Source organism: Somniosus microcephalus, chromosome 14 (genome assembly GCF_052327205.1).
Source record: "Somniosus microcephalus isolate GS21.2 chromosome 14, FLI_Smic_1.0, whole genome shotgun sequence".
Lineage (NCBI taxonomy): Eukaryota > Metazoa > Chordata > Chondrichthyes > Squaliformes > Somniosidae > Somniosus > Somniosus microcephalus.
Window position 1 is genome coordinate 45,720,641 of NC_141000.1, and position 10,972 is coordinate 45,731,612.

Sequence of the window (10,972 nt, forward strand, 5' to 3'; positions counted from 1 at the left end):
TTTGTGAAGACAGAACCAAAATATGTATTTAGTTGGTCTGATATTTCTTTGTTCCCCATTATAAATTCCCCCGATTCTGACTGCAAGGGACCTACGCTTGACTTCACCAATCTTTTTCTTTTCACATATCTATAAAAGTTTTTACAGTCAGTTTTTATGTTCCCTGCGAGCTTACTCTCATATTCTATTTTCCCTTTCTTAATTAATCCCTTTGTCCTCCTTTGTTGAATCCTAAACTGCTCCCAATCCTCAGGATTATTGCTTTTTCTGGCCAATTTATATGCCCTCTCCTTGGACCTTATGCTGTCCCTAATTTCCCTTGTTAGCCATGGTTGGGTCACCTTTTTTGTTTTATTTTTATGCCAAACTGGGATGAACAAATTCTGTAGTTCATCCATTTGGTCTTTGAATGTTTGCCATTGCCTATCCACCGTCAACCCTTTGAGTGCCATTCCCCAATCAATCCTACCCAACTCGCTCCTCAGACCATCGTAGTTTCCTTTATTTAAATTGAGGACCCTAGTCTCCGAGTCAACTATTTCATTCTCCATCTTAAGGAAGAATTCGATCATATTATGATCGCTCCGACCCAAGGGGCCTCGTACAACAAGATTCCAATTAATCCTTTCTCGTTACATAATACCCAGTCTAAGATGGCCTGATCTCTGGTTGGTTCCTCGACATATTGGTCCAGGAAACCATCCCGTAAACACTCCAGGAATTCCTCCTCCACAGTATTGTTACTCATTTGGTTGGCCCAATCTATATGTAGATTAAAGTCACCCATGATGACTGCTGTGCCCTTATTGCACGCTTCTTTATTTCTCTTTTAATGCCATCCCCAACCTCCGCCTTACTGTTTGGAGGTCTATAAACCACTCCCACTAACGTTTTTTTCCCCTTAGTATTTCTCAATTCTACCCATACAGATTCCACCTCATCAGAGCTAATATCCTTCATTACAATTGTGTTAATCCCTTCTTTAACCAGTAATGCTACCCCACCTCCCTTTCCTTTTTGTCTATCTTTCCTGAATATCGAATGCCCCTGGATGTTGAGTTCCCAGTCCTGGCCTTCCTTGAGCCACGTTTCCGTAATCCCAACCAAATCGTATTTGTTTACTTCTATTTGCGCAGCCAATTCATCCAACTTATTACAAATGCTCCTCGCATTAAGACACAAAGCCTTCAGGCTTGTTTTTTTAACGCTCTTAGACCTATTAGAATTATTATTTACTGAATTAAACGAGTTCAAACAGTTTGTTGACATCGATACAGGAGAACCACGAAAACAGATCTTAACAAGATGGAGATTCCACGAGGACTGCCTGGACAGTCACGTGGTTTGCGACGTGACGTTATCGCGTTTGCCCACGTTTTCCCGCGCTCTTAAAGGGGCCATGCCCCGTACATACAAACACTATATACAAAACACAGTAATGTCTAACACAATGGTACTGGCTTAGGCTGGTGTTAGAACATCGTTAAAGGGAATTATATACAGTTGCCCAGAGTCATTCAGTGGCTCCGCCACAACCTCCTCATTTCACTTTCTCAGGTCCTTTTGTAACCAGGGTCCACTCAGACACTGCTACACCTTCAGTGTAGAAGGCCCTAAACCCATTTTTGCCACCCGCGTCATATGGAATGCTTGATACAGTTCAATTAAAAGCAAATTTATTAATTCATAATAACGGTAGATTTTCACTTTGTGCAATTACACACAATCAGATGGCTTTATACAGTTAAGCAAGGTAATTTTAATGAAATAAATACTTTTGTTTCATACAGTATGACTTAAGTTACTGTCAGATGTACTACGTTGTTACTGTAGCTACATATACCAGGTAACATTAATACTTAGTAATAGTTTAAGAGAAAAAGAAAGCTCAGATTCTAGAGTAAAGGAGGCTAACCTTTAGAATATTATCATTTTGAAATAACCAACTTTTCATAATCTTGAAGTTTACACTTTTTTTGACCATTACACTCTCATGCAATGTATTGTTTAGATTCTGAGAGGCCAAACAGGCAGTCTGCCTTCTGGAGTCTGCTCATGATGCTCCATGATTGTGATATCCAAGACCTGGCCCCCAGGCTCCTTTAACTTGGCCTGTGGTTCCTTTCTTCTTTGCACATTTGTGCCAGACTTTCAGCCTCAGCTGTTTTAAAATTCCTGGGCTTGGAGAATTATGAAAGGCTGTTCACTTACAGATGGATTTAGACCAATGAAGGAACAGTTCTATAGGAAGCCGTTTGATGCTGGCAGCTCTCTGGTATGATCATGAGAGCCAATCCCAATTTTTTCCCCCCACCAATTTCTCCCTCTCTCCTATCCTAAAGGCATTGATTTATTGACTAAATGATTCACCCACAGGAGCCAGGAGTCCTCCAGTATCGCCCTTAAGTTGCTGTTTTCCATGTCTGAGCCTACACAGAGAATTTTGACCCAGGCTAACCACAGCACATCCTGCCTCATCCACACATGCCGAATTCTAGTGTGAATCTTGCCACTTTCCTCTTCCCTAACTGAGGGGCCCTGAGATAAATTGTAGCCCCCTGCTTGCTGCCCTGGATAAGATCAGTTAATTCTGCACAAATTGGGAATTGAACCTAGGATCTTCCTGGTCTGTATGGCACTGACCTAAGCAGCTGAACCATTGGAGGAATGACACTATTACCACAGAAGGGCTATTAAGTTTGATCCATGGTACAGTTAAAAAAAAAATCACCGACAATGAATATTGTTAGTAGTAATCATTAATAACATCTTTAACTATAATCTTTTACCATTGGTGCGCAAAATTAAAATTAAAATTAAGTTTTATGGACACATGCTCAAAAGAGCATTTGAAAAAAATGAGATATAAAATCACAATGTTTTAAAGAGTCTTAGGTATCCAGCTAAATCCATAACATGTGGTATTTGTAAAACATGTGAGTCATGTTTCCTTGTTGATATTTAGCTCAGAATTATTAATTAAATCTCTTTTATTTACCTCAATCAATGAAAGGACTTTGATGATACTTAATTGTTGCTGCAGCGGGCACAATTCTTCTATGCACACGTCATTACACTCGACATATGTAGCTCATTTAAAAAACATTGATTTTTCAGATTTACAGAGCAGCCCAAAGGTAGGGTCAACAGGTCAAATGGGATTAAGCATGCAATGTCATATCACAGTCGGCAGGACAAGACACAGTGAATTGTCGGTATTCCCCAGCACCATGTTCTATGGGAAATACATTTTGAAAGTAGAGCTCTGCAGAAGAAAAGCAGGCTCTGATTGGGAAGAGTTAACTCGGGTGGTCCACAGCTCAAAGCACAGGGCCCATTCCACATAGTTCCAACTCAGTTACAACGATTCTGACTTCAGGGAAAACATTCCTTGAAATAAGCAGCATACCCACCCAGCTTGGAAATCTATCCTGGATGTTGAGGAATTGTCCTGCAGTTTCTGTGTATTTAATATTATGGGCTTGGTTGGAAGGGACAGGGGAGAAATTTCCTCAAAGTGAGTTACGCTACTGTTGCACCTTTTCAAAAAAAAGTGCCCACCTGCCTCTGGCCTGTAGAGGGAGCTACCATCAGGTTACTTGGGTATCAGTTTGAGGGAATGTCCCTTTATTTGCAAGTGGAGGAGAAAGAGGCCAGGATGTGATGCCAAAGGTGGGCACTGTTGCATAGAAGAGAAGACTTCAGAGAGGATCTGTGTACTGATGCACGTGCAGCAGTCACTGAGAACTTCTTTGAGTGCTGGTCATCCTGATGGCCTGCTCCATTTAGTTCTGAATCCAATGGAACAAGGGCTTTCTCCTCAGCCATGTGGAAGTGCAACTGTAGCTGAAGTGCAAAGTTGTGAAGGGCACATAAAGCTATAACTATTCTTGACACCTGATGTGGAGCATTCTACAATGGCCCTTCCGACTTGTCCAGGCACAAAAAGGTGCCTTGAACACCCAATGGTCCCCTTGATAGCCAGTCTAGTAGAGGCATGTACATCAATGTAGTGCTCCTCTGTTGCTACTCGGGCCACTCTTACCATTATCAATGAGAACAGGGGGTAGGATTTTTCACTTAGAAGCCACCCGTTGAATTGATTCTCTTTCCTGAAGAGGTCAGGGAGGGCGAATTATGTAAGGATGAAGGCATCATGCCAACTTCCTGGTTATTGGGCACCGACGTGCAGAATCCTGATTGTGATCTCACACAATCTGTACACTAAGGGAGTGGAAGCCCTTCCTGTTAAGGTTATTGAGGGGGCGTTTTGTGGGTGCCCACAAAACAAGGTGGGTGCTATTGATTGCACCCTGGGGAAGCCAGCAACCCCATAAAGCTGTATGCCCCTATTTCACTGCTGCCTTGCTGTAATGCCAAAGGTGATGAATTGGGCTGCTCTCCTGTAAAGGACATCAGTGGCTGACGAATGCATACCTGTACTGCATGGTGGCTGATGTTGAAGAGATCCAATGCAGCTGCTTGAAATTACCCTGTGCCATAAGAATTGTGGACAGTGGTCACCTTTATAACCATATTGTCTAATTTCCCCCTGGCTGAAAGTATCTAAACTGGCGCATGGGAGTAGAGAAACACATAATTCAGGGAATGAATTGGAGGGGGCAGGGCAGAGGAACATGGGGTAGGAGGTCATGCAGGAGCTCATGGGCAGGCTTGAATCCTACTTCAACTCCCTCTTCATTATCATCGTCTTTCTCTTCTCTTTCTCTTCATCATCAGCATAGTTCACAAGGAGGTAGTTCTGTCTCTGTTCTTCTTTCTCTTCATCATCATAATCTTTCGCCTCCTCTACCCCTCGTTGCTGTGGTGGATCTGCAGGAAAGAAGGGTTGAAGCTAAGAATGGGTTGGGATTAAGGGGACAGACAAGGGGGTGGAAACTTGTGTAGTACTTCACATGGATGCCAAGGTGACAACGCTAGTGTTCAATTACTAACCTGGCACTGGTAAGATGCCCTGACCTCATCGTCTCTCATGAAAAGAGCAGAGTGCTTCCCTATGAGTTTTATGGCCGTCTTTTCGTAGGGTGCAAGCTGTTTAAAGATGAGGATGCCCCTTCCAGTGACATGATTCTTGTGGGCACTGTGCACCAACTTCTCCTGCAATAAGATTGAGTAAATAGGTGAAGGTTAGCAGTTGAGTGGTGTATGCCAAGTAGGGTGGGGGGAGCTAAAGTAAGAGATGTGGGGGTCTGAAGCTGTTAAAGTGGAGGAAGGGATTTTAAGATTGCGCATGTAAGTAATTGCTGTATGGAGAGATGGGTAACCATAGTGCAAGATGCCAAAATAGAGCTCCCCCTAACCAGAATGCATCGTGAGGGATTAGTTATACAGTTGCTTATATTAGTTGTTTGTCGAGAGTGAAGAGTGTGCTGATGGTAGACAAGGAAGAAAAAAGAAAGTGGAATGTGAGTTACCTTTCCTGCCCTGATGAGGTTGTTGAAATTCTTTCAGCACAGGTCTGCTGTCCTGCAGGTGGGAGAGTTAGCACTCAGTGCCATTGACACCTCCCTCCAGGTGGCACGAGTGACATGTCTGGCAGGTTTGCTACTGCCATGTGCAACAGTCTGTGTCTCCTGATATTCATTTTCTCGAGGAGGATAGCAGATCAGTGTCTGTGAAATTGTGGTATCTTCTTCTGTGCCTGTGTGTGCTATGCCCTGCTGCCTTGTTTGGTTCCGTGTGCCAGCTGCTCCTGCAGTAGAGACATTCTTGCAGAGGATCAGTAACAGATTGATGAGACATGCAGTGAAGGCAGCTGAGAGTGAAGTGAGCGAGCCGAGCTTTGTTCCTTCTTTACCTGCTGCTCCTCCAGGTGATTGCTGTGGTGTTCAGCCAGAAATTTTTTAAGGCAGCAGTCTAATTTCCATGTATTTCAGCCCATATTACAAGGGACTTAAGCCAATCACTACTCCAATGATTATACAAATGAGCTGACCCAGGTAACTCTCGTGTAAATACCTCTCCAGACCACCAGGTGCAAGTCTTTTTCCATTGGCATAAAGGCGGCGGAACTCATCACATGGAAATTCTTAATCTGAATTCTGTTTACTCCCTTTTGCCAGTCATTTCTAATTCTACAAAACAACAACAGCTTGTATTTATATAGTGCCATTAATATAGGAAAACATCTCTAAGTGCTTCACAGGAGTGTACTAGATGAAAATTGACATCGAGCCAAAGAAGTAGATATTAGGAGGGATGACTAAAAGCTTGGTCGAAGGGGTAGGTTTTAAAGAGGGTCTTAAAGGAAGAGAGAGAGGTGAAGAGGCAGAATGATTTAGGGAGGGGATTATGACCTAGGCACGGCTGCCAATGGTGGGGCAAAGTGAGTGCTGAATGCATGTGGCCAGAGGGTGGAGGGGGCAAGGGAGATGGGCTTAAGGAGATGATAGTAAAGAAAAGTTACCTGGGGTTATCTTTGCATTACAGGATGATCCTGGTGTAGTGAGCAGTTTTGGTAGCAGAGAGCAGGGCCCGGTAGCGCTTGACCTGGCGATGAATGGCTAAATCAGTTGTGCGCCATATACTTTCAAATCTGTGCCCACTAGACTTAAGAGAGTGAAGATGGGGGGTGGGGGGAAGAACAGGGCGAGAGAAAGTCAGAGCTAAAGGAGTGATTGAGCAGATCGACAGCTGCAAAATTATCGTGGCGAACAGCAGGCTCGAGACTAGAGAGTTTGAAAGTGTTATGAGTGTCTTGGGGAGAATTTTTCCAGGGGTGGACGCCGAAGGAAATGGGGTTGGAAGGGAGAAGGGGCATGTGTGTGGTGAGAGATGCAAGAAAGTGATCAGAGATAGGTAGGCCAGGAAGGCAGTGAGGGAGGAAAGGGAACTTTTGAATTCCAGCACCCTCAAGATAAAGGCCAATATTCCATTATTCATTTAGGTTATCTTTTGTACCTGTGCACTAGCTTTTAGTGATTTGTGTATATGAACACCTGAATCTTTTTGCTCCTCCAGCATTCCTAGTCTCTCACCATTAAGAGAATATTCTGATTTGTCTTTCTCGGATCCAAAGTGGACCTCACGCTTCCCCATATTGAACTCCATCTGCCACAGTTTTGTCCACTCACTTAATCTGCCTATGTCCTTTTGCAACTTCCTGTTCTCATGCTTTGCCTGAAATTTTTGGCTTTGTGTCAGGGACACAGCCAATACACAAAACTGTCCTGAGCAGATCCAGTCTGCATGAGAGGCAAGCCATTTACAAGAACACAGAAAGGTTTTTTGTTCTGTAGCTGACCCAGGATGTAGCAGCTTTTCTCTGGATGCTAATCTAATTATATTTGGCCAAATTATTAATAAATATGCAAGAGCAGGACATAGTGTTGTGGTAAACCACTGTTTGTATTCCACTGTGTACATGCCTGGCCATGCCTCGGCTGACTCCTTCCACAAGTCCTAGTATAAAGGTGACTGCTCCCCAGCCCTTTGTATTTCTGGACCGGTCGACCACTCGAGGCAGACCTTCATTCTTTTGTTAATAAAAGCCTTTAGTTACTCTCTTAACTCTCAGTCTTTTATGAGTAATTGATAGCGCATCAAGTGTGAACTGTTACTTGTTAAATGATTCTATGCACCATTGTGGCTTTGAATTTGATTGATTGATTGGTCCCTATTCAGAAGCTTTTTGGACTGTGATGTATACTGCAATTTTTCTCAATGGCCCAGAAATTAGGGTCGGGGGCTTGCCGCGGGTGCAAGCCCCCGATCTGCACTTACCTAGCGCGCCGGCCGTTGTGCTCTTGGCGTGCGTGGAATTCCGTTTTATTGAGGAAAACTCCCGGGCAGCGTCTGACGTCACGCCGCCCATGAGTGCAGCCTGCGCGGAGCGTCCAGCGCAGAGTGTAAGGGAGACCCGCCCTGTGAGGTCGCATTAGCATAGGACACGCCCCCAATCTTTTTCACAAGCTCCAAAGCCTTGGTACATGCAGAAACAGCCTGGTAAGTTGGTTCTTTGTATTTTTATGAATCTTTTGGTAACTTTTATAAACTTTTAAATACTTTTATATGAATTGGAAGAATCTTAAATAGTTTTAAAGAGATTTGAAGCAATTTAAAGAGTTTTAAAATCCCTGAAAGCATTTTTTTCATTCATTTTATTTAATTAGCAAATTATATTTGTGACTGAAAGTATATGTAACCTTTTCGTTTAAAAAGTACAGCCTGTAGTCAGTTTGAAAAAAATTTCAACTTTTATTTTAGGAAAAATATTTTTACAACTGTTTGAAATTTAGAAAATAGCTAGTTTCCATCTTGAATGTCTTTATTGCACTAAGAAACCAAAAAAAGTTACTTTAAACTGTTTACAAAGTTTTTTCCAAACTATTCATGTTTACGAATCTTTGAAAAGTAGAAAATAGCTAGCTAACATTTAAAAGTTATAAACTATCTACAACAAAACTGAACCTCAAAAGTCTTTGATGCTGCAATAAAAGTTCACTGTTTCACTTTAAAATGTGTCTGCTCCTTTCTTTGCCTTACTGGGGGAGGGGGAGGCACAAGGCGACACTACCTCGTGAAGGTGTTGGCTTCTAGCAGTTCCCGAGCAGCCTTACTTTCGGCAGCACTTGGCTCCTCCCCATCAGGCCTGGCCACAGGCACATTGGCAGCGCTTATGTCCTCCATTTCAGCAGGGAGCTCCTCTGCAGTGTTAAGGGTCAGTCCTTCCTGCAGGGCAAAGTTATGCAAAGCACAACAGGCCATCACAATCCTTGCCACTTTCTGGTGAGAATACTGCAAGGTCCCCCCTGACCTATCCAGACACCGGAAGCGTGATTTCAGAACTACGATTGTCCTCTCCACCACTTGACGTGTGGACACGTGTGCCTGGTTGTATCTCTCCTGAGCCTCATTATTGGTCTTGCGGTAGGGAGTCATCAGCCATGGTCTTGGCGGGTAGCCCTTGTCGCCCAATATCCATGTGGATCCTGGAGGCAATTTGCTGAGGGCGTCATATAAGTTCGAGTTACGGAGGACAAAGGAGTCATGATTACTTCCCCGGTGCGCTGCATTCACGTTTAGGATCCTGAGGTGCGCATCACATACTATCATTACATTCAATGAATGATACCCCTTCCTGTTGATGTACATCACAGGTGCATCCACTGGTCCCTTCAATGCAATATGGGTTCTATCAATGGCCCCAATCACTTTGGGGAACCCAGCAGTGCGATGAAATGCAGGGGCCATCTCCTTTTGATGTCCAGTGGACAAGTCAAACTTAATGAACTCTGAAAGCCTACAGAAAATGGCATCTGTGACCTGGTGAATGCAGACCCTCGCAGCATTCTTGGAGATGTTGCTTATGTCACCAGTGCTTGCTTGAAATGACCCACTTGCAAAGAAGTTCAATGCTGTGGTTACCTTCATGTTCACTGACAAGGCAGTGCGGATCTTCGAGCGTGTTTGAAGGTCCTCCTTCAACTTGTCACATAGTCGGCCGATTGCCTCTTTACTGAAGCGCAGCCTCCTCACACACAACTCCTCCGACAGCATCTCAAATGATCGCCTCTCCCTGTACACTCTCTGGGGTGGGTAGTAGTTCCTCCTGATCAGGAGGCGGTTATGGTTCCTCACTCTTCTATGTTGTTCCCTGGCGTTTCGAATTCTCTGAAGCAAAATCGCACAAAAGGATCAGGACAGCATTTATAAAGAGCATGTTTCTCCCTCACAGGCTTCCTCTTTAAACAGAAGTCCTTGTAAGGAAAAAATGGAAAGAGTTGTTAAAGTAATTTTAATAAAGTGAGTGGCTAGAAAATCACCTCGGGCTATGGCAGGAAACGTGCGTTATCGGCTTGGGAACAGGTCAAACCCGCCTGATGAATATCACAGCCCGAGATGATTTTCCAATAACTAACATTTTCTGAAAGTCATACATTCATACATACATACATACATACACATACTTAAAGGAATACATACATACTTATATATTACTGATGATAATTTTCTTTTTCAAAACTTTTGTAGATGTTAAATTATTCATTTTTAAACAGTCACTTTCACATTTAATTAAAAAATCAAATTCAATTAGGCCTTGCACACAGCAAGAGTTGCTCCTTATAACTACAGTACTCAAAACCCGTTTAAAAAAAAAATTTAAAGTTGGAAACTTACCTCAGACTTTGTTAAAATAACTTTGCTCCCTTTCACAATTAAAAATGTTCCGTTTAGTAGCCCCACTGCTGAAAGAGTTCTTCTTCCTGATCGTTACGGAGCTTCTACCAGGGCTTTTCTCCTGCTTTTTACATGTGCAAATGCTGGGGACTTACCCGCACTGCACCAATTGAGAAAAACTCCTAAGTTCCATGCGCACGCGCTACATCATACGTCGCACGCGATCGACCTCTTAACCCCTTCGTTCAGGGGAACGGAAGTGCCGGTTTCCCGCGCATGCGCAGCGCATGCGGGAAACCAGCACTCCCATCGGCCTTACGGGTGAGTACCCCGTGCATACTCACCCGTGGAGACCCTAATTTCTGGGCCATTATGTTTAGTTCAGTGTTCAATATCTTGAGTTAAATTCAGTCTGTTTCAGTTTCTGAAGTTGATGCTTGGTCTCCATGCAGTGGACAACAAAACTATTTCACTCACATACAATCAACACATTGGGAAAATCTGAGCAACACTGCTTTTCTCCAAAAGTCTTATAAATGATCAGACAGTGTAAGAAATACTGGAGCAGATTTTGCTCCTCACTGTACCTGGGAAACTGGTGCACCCCATGTGCAGCGAAGAGGAAAAAGGGGTGAAGAATGACATGTCAGGCATCTGTGCCCCTGCACTACTGTATGATTCCCTAGGATTTTCCCTGTCAACGTAACTGGACCTGACCCAGCATTGCTGTTGTAATGTAGGCTGATCATATACCTCCATTTTGCGGGGACAGTCCCTGGATTAGGACTGTCAAACAATGTCCCTGGGCAAACAATGTCCCCGGAAGAGTCTC

General features: G+C 43.5%; 1 pseudogene; it reads right to left on the minus strand.

Annotated features, from left to right (window-relative positions):
- The window catches only part of LOC147107475 (uncharacterized), a 95,899-nt pseudogene extending 88,065 nt beyond the window's left edge, over positions 1-7,834 (minus strand).
- Positions 7,835-10,972: the final 3,138 nt, after the last annotated feature.